The 11,688-nt window shown below is 32.2% G+C and overlaps 1 protein-coding gene across 2 annotated transcripts in view; it reads right to left on the bottom strand.

Moving 5' to 3' along the window:
- The window catches only part of LOC108763872 (ATP-binding cassette sub-family G member 1), a 70,708-nt gene extending 60,045 nt beyond the window's left edge, over positions 1-10,663 (bottom strand). Inside the window, exons 1-2 of one of the 2 annotated variants that reach the window (XM_018511791.1) lie at positions 10,513-10,663; positions 2,155-2,156 (exon numbers count right to left, since the gene is read on the bottom strand). The gene's annotated coding sequence lies outside the window, so the exon portion shown is untranslated. The remainder of the gene's footprint in view (positions 1-2,154; positions 2,157-10,512) is intronic. The other variant, XM_018511792.1, reaches the window with a different exon arrangement.
- Between the last annotated feature and the right edge of the window lie 1,025 nt (positions 10,664-11,688).

The following is an 11,688-nucleotide window of genomic DNA, read 5'->3' as shown; positions in this document are numbered from 1 at the left end:
TTATAAGCATTTTGACAATCAACTCCGTACGACAACCAACCCCGGTCTCCCCTACATATTCTTTATTTTATATTTTGAGTTAACTTTTGAAATGTAGTTTTTACTTAAAATAAAAAATAGATTTCAAGAACTTCTTTTAAATATAAAATAAGATATTTTAAATAAATTTTCGAAAACAATTTCTTATTTAAAATAAGAATATTCTTCAAAAAAAAATTTAAAATAAAAAAGCAAGCTATTTTGACATTTTAAATAAAAGTTATTATATAGGTATTTTAAATAAATAAAATGCATTCCAGAGTCCTATTTCTTATTTTATATTTTTTATAATTTTTTGCGACGTATTTCTTATTTAATATTTTACATAAATTTTTGAAACATATTCTATGTTTATTATTTCGAATAAGTCGTATCATTCTTTTATCGACTCCTACGATTTTATATTTAATACAAGTTTCTGGAACTTATTTTATATTTTATATTTTAAATAGATCGTATCAGTTATTTTACCGAGCCCTTATAGCTGTTGTATGTACACTTTGGCGTTTTTCTTAAAAAGTCTACACTTTACACGACATCCCCCCCCCTCCCAAAAAGTGGAGTGTAAAAGTGTATGGTGTACATACACTTTTCTCTTCTCGTGTATTAAGAAGAACAAACCTAATATCTGTTTTGTCAAATTTTAAATTCAATCTTTCTTTATCAGATCCGTAATTTATGTATCCTTTGAATGTGCCGCCTTCTTTATTATTTGCTATATTACATTTAATGGAATCAAAAATTAAAACTACATCTTTTAAATAAGCACAGTTAATACTTTCATTTTGTAAATATTCAAAAACAACATCAAGAAATCCTGTTTCACAAAAGATTTCTGCAACCCATCTTCGTAACGTTGCCTCATGAGGCAAATTCAAATAAGAACGCAAATAATTGTACGCTTTCGGAGAATCAAAATATAATGTTGACACGAAATCTTTAATAGACTTAGAATAAACGTTTGTTAAATTTTTTGTTGGAATTTTCAAGCTCATTTTTTAAAATTTCCAAATTTAAACCAGAAAAACGTTTCAATATATCCTCTAATTCATCAGATGATTTACCTTCCTTCTTCAGATGGCTTGCCATGTCTTTCATATTCGATAAATTGAGTTCTAAACGACGTAACTTGTTCTTTAAATATTTGTTTTCATTTATTCTTGTTCAGGATTAGAAGGCTTTAATCTTCACGGAGAAATTTATGTTGCTTTATCCTAATTATAATTTAAAAAATAAAAGAAAAAATTTTTATTATTTTATTAATTTATTTATTTATTTATCCAATTTATCTTATTTTCAGGATATACGTGTATTACTTGATCTCTTGTCTTTGGTAAAAAAGTTTCTTCAATTGACAATAACATAGTCTTATGTCTTAACAAATCTTTTTCAATATGAGGAACAACATTGTCAATATCTTTCATAATTCCACATTTGCTACAACTTGGTGTAACAGTTTCTATCAAATCATCAAGGAAAAGACTGGGGATTGCATTCTTTTTAAACCTTCGCTTATTACTTATTAGTTCTACATCTGAGTCTCTAAAATGTTTACTATACATATCCATAAATACTTTCTAACTCGAGTATTTGATACAACACGTAACCATTTACTGAGTACATTTTCATTCTTGAGTGGAAAACTAAAATTTTAATTAATTTGCATTTCAATTTCAAAAATATTTCAGAAATTAAAGGTTATTCTCATAAATTTAATCAAGTTTAATTACCTAAAAAATGAAATATCAATGTGTGGTCTTCAAACTTGCTTGCAATTTTTAATACAACAGTATTTCACCATATCTAAATATTAAACAATAATAATTAAGATTCAACATACATTTGACATTTGGCGTGCTACGTATATTATTAATTTTAACTTTTCCCGAGACTGTATGAGCCCCACGCGTGGCACCCAGTTGGACACGGCTCAATTGGACACGAGCCACTCACAGCGCTTGAGACTACAAAGCTCCTAAGCACCGGTCGCTGTGATTGGTGGTGTCCAATCGAGCCGTAGTCAATCGGGATCACCCCGAGCCCCACTGCTGCACATGTGCAGTATAACTTCGAAAAGGACAAAGATACCACTTGAAATGCTCTCTCTCGGATCACTGCTAACAAACTTAAAGGCGGCGAGGGTCCGCGCGCGTTCCAGTAGGTATTATATTTCAGTGGTGGCAAACTACATCACGTGATCCGTTTCCTCTGATGGACGCGGCCATCAAAACTCCATAAGCATAGAAGTGGAAGAAATTGGAGAAAACTGATCAGGTGACTCCCGTCCTAATTGGACGCTGTCATTCACGTGATGCAATTTGCCATTCTCTCATGGAGTGCTCAGTTGGACGGTGTTTCTCTCTAAATCTCCGCCGTCTCTGTCTATAGCCTTGTGTCCACGATGCTAAAAATTGGTCCGAGACCTCGGATGAAGAAAGACTTGACCAACCACAATGGTCATGTGGTCAAATTGTTCAAATGTGATTTGGGCTACGTTCCAAAACTTCCTCTTCGAGGAAGATTTTACTCTATATGCTATAGTATATATATATATACATTACGTGTACTATATATTTCGAGTAAAATTTTCCTCGGAGAGGAAGTTTTGGAACGTAGCCTTGTTAATTCTTTCTCTGTTCGAGATCTCGGGCCAATTTTTAGGCCGCGGTCCGATTCACGCTCACAACGCTTAAAAATCATTTCATCCTTGTTGTTTGTCAAATGTTAAACGAAGACAAACGATGCTCATGAGCGTTGCCAGCATGAATTGGACCATGGCCTTAGCATCGTAAACATCGGGCTTCAGGTGCCTTTTCATGCCGACGCTCAACGCTGATTTTCGGCGTCAAAATAAGTCGCAATAGAAATTGACGAATATCAAATGTCAATTTGATCACGTGACTTATTTTGACGCTGAAAATGAACGTTGAGCGTCAGTATGAAAAGGCACTTTTATAAATGTCACATAAGAGACAAAGGCTGCCAACCATGAAACGCGAAATATTTCGTGTCGAGAAATTGACATACTCGATCGTTCCTTGTCTGACATACTTTATAATGCATATTATGGCGTTTTCGGATCGATCGAGTTGCACCAACCTGAGTTGAAGTAATGCTATTTCGTACTCTCCTATTGGTAGAGCGTGTAACGTCAACCAATAGCGAAGCATTTTCCAACCCAAGTTGATGCAAACCCGGTCGGGCCGAAAACGCTATGAGTGTCTCTTTCTAACCTTCATAATTTATGTCTTAAATAAATATTGAATAAAGAATTAAAAACAATGACAGTATCAGTAACCAATATGGAATAAGTAAAAGGATATCACCAACGCAGTAAATACCATCATATTGTTATTAAGTTAGGAAATGATAAATGACAATTTATAACTTATTATTTAACAAAAGGAGATCGAATAAAAATGAAATTATACGTTATATTTGTTAATTAAGCCAGAAGATGATGAGACAAAGCGATTTATTCGACCTCGATTTCCATTTGTTTATAACTTAATATTTAACAAAAGGAGATTGGATGGAAACGAAATTACACGCTGGTAATTGTTAATTAAGCTAAGAAAGGATAATGAAAAAGTGATTTATCTCTATTTGTTTATAATTAATATTAACAAAAAGAGATATCATTTCCTAGCTAGGTTAACAATTACCGGCGTATAATTTCGTTTTCATCTAGTCTATTTTCGTTAAATATTGAGTTATAAACAAATGGAGATCGTTATCTAATATATATCGTCACTGACAGTAAAATCCCACGCCAAGCTGTAAATTTACTGTATAGGAGTGAAATTTAAATACATATATGTATGTATTATTACGAATAATTTTAACGATACTAGAAATAAATTTACAAATGATCTGTAAGTATTCCACATTCAACTAATTTTTCATAATATTTAAATATTTTCCATAAAATGAGAGATAATACAAATTTTAGATAAAAAACTACAAAAAGTCAATAAATTTACCAAAAAATAAGTACATTTCCTTTAATGTGAATTCGTATCACTTTTTATATATAGCTCTTATAACCGAAAAATACATTATAAGTGACTTTCAGTTGTGCAACTGTAGTCGTTTTTTTCCGTGTACATTGCGATTTATTGCAGTTTTTATCATTATACACAAACCATCGAATTATTATCATTATTATTTATAATAACAATAATGAAGATAATGTTTTGTGCACGCTGTCAATGCAATTGCGTGCGCGTGTTTATATAATAGATACGCATTAACGCGTCTTCACTCGAATAAATTTTTTTAAATGCGCAAATTTTTTGGTCATTGGATAGAGAAATCATATACGTTCCATATTTAGATATAAAAATGTAATTTTAATTCTCCAATACTATAATAAGATAAATTAATAAGATTTTATGTTATTGTTGTAAATTAATAAGAGTTTAACAGGGTGTTTGATAAGTAACGATAAAACTCTCGCATAGGGGTAAAGCGAACTAAACTGACATGAATCGAAAAGCCCTATACCATTTTACAATTTTCGCAATAATTAATAAGATATTACTAAAAATCGTCGAATATTGTTTTTTAATAATTTTTACTCAAGTATTATACTATCAACTTTACAGAAAAACAGTAAAAGTAGCAAAAATTGTTTATTTTCAATTCTCATAGAATTCTGACAATTTTTTCAGAATTTTTTAGTACCGCATTTTCTCATGTTGGTAAAAATAGTTGCCCAAATAAGAAAATGCAGTACTAAAAAGTTGACAAAAAATTCTGAAAAAATTCTTAGAACTTTATCAGAAGGAAATAAATTAGCGTTTTGATAAATGACGCCTCTTAGAAGTGAAACGTTCATTATAGGGAGTCATGCCTGTGGAGACTTTTTATCAGGACGATAAGAGATCTACAACATATTAAATTTTCAGCCAATTCGACCAAAATTCAATTTCCATAAGGTTCATGCGGGATCCTTAATATATATGAGAAAATTTGAAAGCTGATATAATTTTTAAATGATTTATTATGAAAGAACATTTCAAACATAAAGCTTGGCACAATCACGCAATAATGTTTGTTACAATGAGAGGAAAAACATCCTGTTCATGGAATAATTATCAAACAATTAAGAATGCGCATACATTAAATAGCCTATTTTATAGAAAATATAGCCAGTAATTATATGATCGTTAATTATAGTGTATAAAAAGTTGACTTACTCTCAATAAGAAAAAACGGAATAGTAAACCGCACAAATTCTTATCGTCTTACGATTAATAACTATTATACGAAAGCTATCGGCACATAACATTTAAATTAAATGTGCCGATAATACAAACCGTATTTTACATCGTAATGTTGATATTGGTAATTATTGTTAAATACTTCAAAAGAAAAGATGCGTGTGCACAAAGCAACTAATAAAACGGAATTAGTCTCTACAGTTTCATTGATGTTAATGAACGATATCAAAAGCGCGGGTCAAGAATCGGGCCTATTATATAGTTCTTTACCCAATGAGAAATAACGAATTGAAATGATATCGAAATGATATCAAAATAATCATCTAAAATAAGTAGAAATCCAACATCGTTTCGACATTCAGAGATTCGGGCTCGGTTTCGAGAAAATGTTGATATCAAAATCAGCTTCATTTCGAACAATTTTTGATATTGAAATCAGTTCGATTTCGAACAATTTTTTATATCGAAATCAGCTCGATTTTAAATAATTTTTGAAGTCGAAACTAATAGTCGCGCTCATCAGACTCAACTGTTGGGGAACGGATCCGTGAGCGCTCGCTGCTATTAGTCTATCTTATGCCCATCTCACATTACGCATTGGAGACTGAGGATTGCGAATTGAGGATTAGAATTCAGCCAATGAAACGGATTAAAATTAAAACTGCCTGATTGGTCGAATTCTAATTCGTAATTCGCAATCCTCAATTTCCAATGCGTAGTGTGACACGGCCATAAAAGGATACACCAATAACAGTGAGCGCTTATGGATCCGCTCCGCAACAGATAAGTCTGCTGAACGTGATCAATGTCGAATTTGATAAACCACACTGCAGGATAGGCTACAATCATATGATGCTACAAATGCTTTGAAGCATTCTTTGGTTAGTATTAATAATCACTATCGGTTCGACATCGAATTGACGGTTATTTCTTAATCTTCTCATTTTAAGACCGTCTTCAGTAATGTCTTAAGATGCGGTTCTTGATCAGTTTATGATATCTTAAAATTGTACTTAAGACAGTCTTAAAAACACACTAGCATTTTGTCAAAACTTACCGCACACCCTATATACACACACACGCGCGCGCACAAAATATGTACAGGGTGTGTATATATATATATGGTATATATTAATATTGCTCATAATTTTTAAAGTTTTAATTGTATCCACGATGCTGGAAATCGATTCGAAATCTCGGAGAGAGAAGTGACCAATTGCATTTGAACAATAATTCAGTCTGTTCACTAATGTGATTGATTAATTCTTTCTTTCTCTGTATCAATAAAAAAATGACTCATTAAATTGTCGTCAAATTGATGTCGAATTGATTTTTTCGATGAATTAAAAATATTATGTCGATATCATTTCAATCTCGTTTCGAGATTTTATGTATAAAAGGATGTGCAATAAATATAATATTAAAATTGAACAAAACAGTAACAGTAGATATTTATAATTTAAAACAACTCGAAAATAAATCGAAATTCAAATACATATCGAACTTTTTACCCTTATTAGAGCCATTGAACTAATTTTGACGGCCAAGACGTCGTTTCGACATCGTATCGATATTAACTTTCTCACTGGATAAAAGTTTAAAATCTCAGATATTTTCTCTTTTAAATCGAAATTTAATCGGACAAAACTGGACAGAAATATGTAAATAATATTGTAAAATAATTTTTTATTAAATTTTATATTTAATCTAATTTTATGAAATATAAAATTAGATTAAATATAAAATTTAATAAAAAATTATTTTACACGATATTATTTTGCAAACAATTTAAAAATCAGAATTTAATTTCAAATAAAAAAATTATTATTATTTAATCTAAAATACATGTTATTATTAAACACAAAATTGAACTATGTTTTACACATATGACATTTAACATTATAAACATTTTTTTATACGTAAAACATGTTAAAATAAAAAACCGTTTAACATTTGTTAAAACAAAAATATATTTTTGAACAAATATAAGAAAATATTACATTATAAGTAATAAAAAGTATTTTATCAAAAAATAAAATTTTTAATATAACTGTAGCATGATAGTGAGCGCTTAAGATGAAGAAACGTTATTGAAAATCGCGAATTCTGTTCATTATAAATTTCATGATATAATAATTTCGTTTTACTAATTGGGTATATTTTAAAACTGGACATGCAACTTAACTTGTCAATTGCGGACACTGGACAAGACTCCTGAAAACCAGATAATCCAGATCAAAACCATTGGCAAGCCTACAGCTTCTTACGGCTGTTCTACAATGTGCTTCTTGTTTCCTGTTTCTTGCTGTTTGTCTCTGTTTGTCTCTTGTCTTTTTGATCAAGAAGGCAAGAGACAAACAGCAAGAAACAGAAAACAAAAAGCACATTGTAGAACAGCCATTAGCCTTTTATTTCGTATAAAACAATATCGTTGTACAGGAAATATGTAACAATTCAAAGCAAAAGGCTTCTGCGCTTTGAGGAAACTTTTTGCGCCGTTTCAAAGACGGCACAGAGCATCGTGCCGATCCGGATGAAATAAGTGAAAGAGGAAGTGAGTCACGTAGAGACGTGGAAGTAGGTACGTATAAGCGAGAAACCGTCCTACTTTCACAAAATAATACATAGGTATGTGCGCTCTTTTCAACATAAATTTCGATTGCGTATTCCAAACTTTTTATCAAAAGCCGCCACAACGAGTCGTTAACTTTTACGACTATCGTATTGTGGATTACTGATCCATATATTTTCTCTTATTCTAGTTCGTTTTTGAACACTATACACATCCCGGGAAAAAATTTTTCATACACGAAACACTATACACATCCCAATAAAAAATTTTTCGTGCATGAATATATGTATAAATATGTATAAACATACATAAATATTCATGAACACGTACAATCATACACATATAAAATATGTCCATACATGTTCGTGCATCCCTCTTTTTTTTGTAAAATTACTTTCTAGTGTAATAGAAATAATAATAGTAATGTGAAAACATTAAAAATTATTAAAAAGATAATTTTCACACTATTTGTTTTAGAAAAAATCAAGTTTGAAGAAATGTTAAAAAATTGCTTATGTATAATTATATATAAAATTATGCGTAATTGTGTATGAGCAATTTTTTTTACATCTTCCAAACATGTTTTTTTTTTAAACGAACAATACGAAAATTATTCCTTTAATTATTTTCAATGTTTTTACGTTATTATTACATATATAATGCATGTATAATGTATATGTATGTACACATATATAAAACGTACATACATGTATTTCTATATATATAAATATATACCTTTGTTATTTATAATATATAGATCTATGTATATTTTTATATTGCTTCAAAAGAATTTCACGAAATCTTGTAAAGCGAGGGAGTAAATGTCAGATCGCGTTTCAAATCACACGTGATCTGCGGATCGAAATTCGGAAGTCCTGTTCTCTTACTTTTTTCTCTTCATCTTCCTATCCCTCCCTTTTCGCTATCTCTCTCTCTCTCTCTCTCTCTCTCTCTCTCTCTCTCGCGCGCGCGCGCGCGCGCGCGCGCACGCACACACACACACACACTGTCTCTCTCACGCTCTCTCTTCCCCTCTGTAGAAACCAGTTCACGCGAAACGTATATCGCGAAGCTATTTTATCTTCAACACCGATTTCACGACCGTGTTCTAACCTTGGTGATTTAATGAGAGGGATAATATATATGGACGCTCGCGCACAAGTTACTTGCAGCTCATATCAGCGTCGCGAGAAATATATATATATATATAGCAATATAGCAAACGACGTACGATTTACCATCGTCGTGGTTTCACTAGAAATTGCGCTGCGGACATTCTAACGGTATCTGAAAAATTACTGGATACGAGTTCCGACGCTTCCTACTTTGAGTTATTTCACTCGAGTCTACCGAGAAATTCGAACCTTTTACGACGAACTGAAAACGTGTAAGAAATAAAACTTCTGCGACTAGAAAAAGGCGATCCGTTTACATTAGAATCGCACGTTTATATGAGAGTGAATGACGTGTCTGTTTTGCGATTAAAACGCAGGCGATTGCAATTATAATTTCGTAAATCATTTCCGTCAAGCGTATCGAATACTAATTAAATGTCTATTAAAAAGATCGCAGCGTAAAGTGCGTGACACAATGAAAACGCATCAAAAAAAAGATTAAAAATTATTTTCAAGAATAAATCTCTTAAATATAAATGCATTTGTACATACGCATATGTAAATTTATGAAAAAAAAATATATATTACATATATATATAATATAGGATAATTTTGTGTTATATATAAAACATAAAATACATTTATGTAAACACAGACTCACATATAAATCCCGGTAAAAAATGTTTCATGCATGAATACGTATAAACATACATATTACAAACATTCATATAAATATTCATATATGTATACCCTGCTGCAAATTCCCATGGATTTTTTCATGGGTTCCTATAGATGACTATAAGATTCTATAGGAGCTTGTGTAGTTACCTATAGGTATACGTAGGACATCCATAGGAATGCAATAGGTTAGTATAGTATATTGGGATATAATATCATCCCAATTCAGTTTTTTCCCGGTTAGAATACAAGTGCATACATACACACATGACACTTTCATAAATATCCGTGCAATACACACGGGGACACAACAATGCCTCAACATGCATTTTCGTGCTTTTTCATTCGTTTAATTTAATTTAATTTTTAATTTCGTTCTCATGTCTCCCCTGATATGTATGTAATTTCGGGTGTCAAGGCATTAGTGTCTCGATGGTGTGTGTGTGTGTGTGTGTGTGTGTGTGTGTGTGTGTGTGTGTGTGTGTGTGTGTGTTTGTGTGTGTGTGTGTGTGTGTGTGTGTGTGTGTGTGTGTGTGTGTGTGTGTGTGTGTGTGTGTCTGTGTGTGTACATAAAACATCATATTCTATACTCGCTTTAGCCATATATATGCACATAAATATGTATATAAAGATTTTACCTATATATATCAGATATATATACGTATATATAATATATATACGTATATATATATATTATATGTATATTTTCTTTGCTCTTTTACAAAGCTGACCCTGTTTCAAAAAGCATCGATCGACACACTATCTTTTTCGGAGCACACACAAGAACTGTTACGAGAGTGACGTGCAACCCGGCAAACGATCGATACAACGCGATTTGTTCGCGCGGCCGGAACAGAAAATGGACGCATTTACGTTAATTTACGTACGAGCGCGGCCGTTGAAGCAAGCGGCTTTTATGACCGAAGCAATGCACCGACCAAGTGATGGTTCTGTTTGTACTACCAGCAGCTGGGGAAGCAACGTGACCGTCATAGCCGAAAGCTCGTCGACGACTGTCTCGTGCACAACTGGCGTTTCGCTTTCGCACTGCCGCGCTGCGACTGCTGCGAGTCGCGGACGGATGTTCATGCATCATGGCTCGCTCTGGGCATTACAGCAATTCCACTAGATCTCACCGACGCCGATTAAGTTCCACATAAATTAAAGAATGATTTTGATCGAGCCTCGATTAATTTAACTTAAACCGAAGCGGCAAGACTCGTAGTAAAATTCTAAACTTCATAAAGCATGTCTGCTGAATCTTTAATTCATCTTTCATATCAAAAACAATAAAAGATTAATAATAATTCTATCGCTTGAACTTAAAAATTTCATCCAAGTTAGCCTAATTAATCCAGCGTTTTTCCGATTTTAGAGTAGACTTCAATGTGATTTTCTGTTACGTTTGCGGTAAACCTTTGTATTACGCAGTAAATTACTCCCGTTTACGGTGTTTTTTTTAAAATATATTATTAGTGCAAGTCCGCGCAATTGTCTAATATCGATACAGCAACGACAGCTATTTCTGTGATAGAATTATTTCTATTATAGACATCGCGTTTATCTTGTTATAATTTTATTGTATTATTATATTAAATACGAATAATATTATAACACATATATATATATATATATATATATACACATGGTGATAACTATAATGGTTGTACCAACTTTTTACCATAAGAGCATGACTTACCGACTGTACTTGTAATTTACGAAACGCTCCTTATAGTCCGGGAGATGATGACACTAAAATGGTCATGATTTGTTACCGCTTGAAATCGTCATAATTCATCATTTATTAGGTAAACATGCAGGAAACGCAAGTATGGCAAACCTCCCGCGGTTTTAAAATCGATAGCGTGTGATCGAAGTTGTCAAAAATTTGTTGCTTTTTTCCTAATAAGTTACCGGATGGCATGTGTTTCTAGTTATAGTTTACGTCAAAAAAACCAATTGGAAGGTAGGTGCCATACCGTTTCTGTGCATCGAAGGGGCCGTCAAATCAAGCTAAAGTTGTAAATTTTTTAGTGAAAAAAAAAAGATTTGTTATCGG

This window comes from Trachymyrmex cornetzi, unplaced genomic scaffold (genome assembly GCF_001594075.2).
Source record: "Trachymyrmex cornetzi isolate Tcor2-1 unplaced genomic scaffold, Tcor1.1 scaffold387, whole genome shotgun sequence".
Classification (NCBI taxonomy): Eukaryota; Metazoa; Arthropoda; class Insecta; order Hymenoptera; family Formicidae; genus Trachymyrmex; species Trachymyrmex cornetzi.
The sequence above is the reverse complement of the archived record's forward strand: the minus strand, read 5'-3'. Positions and strand labels throughout refer to the sequence as shown.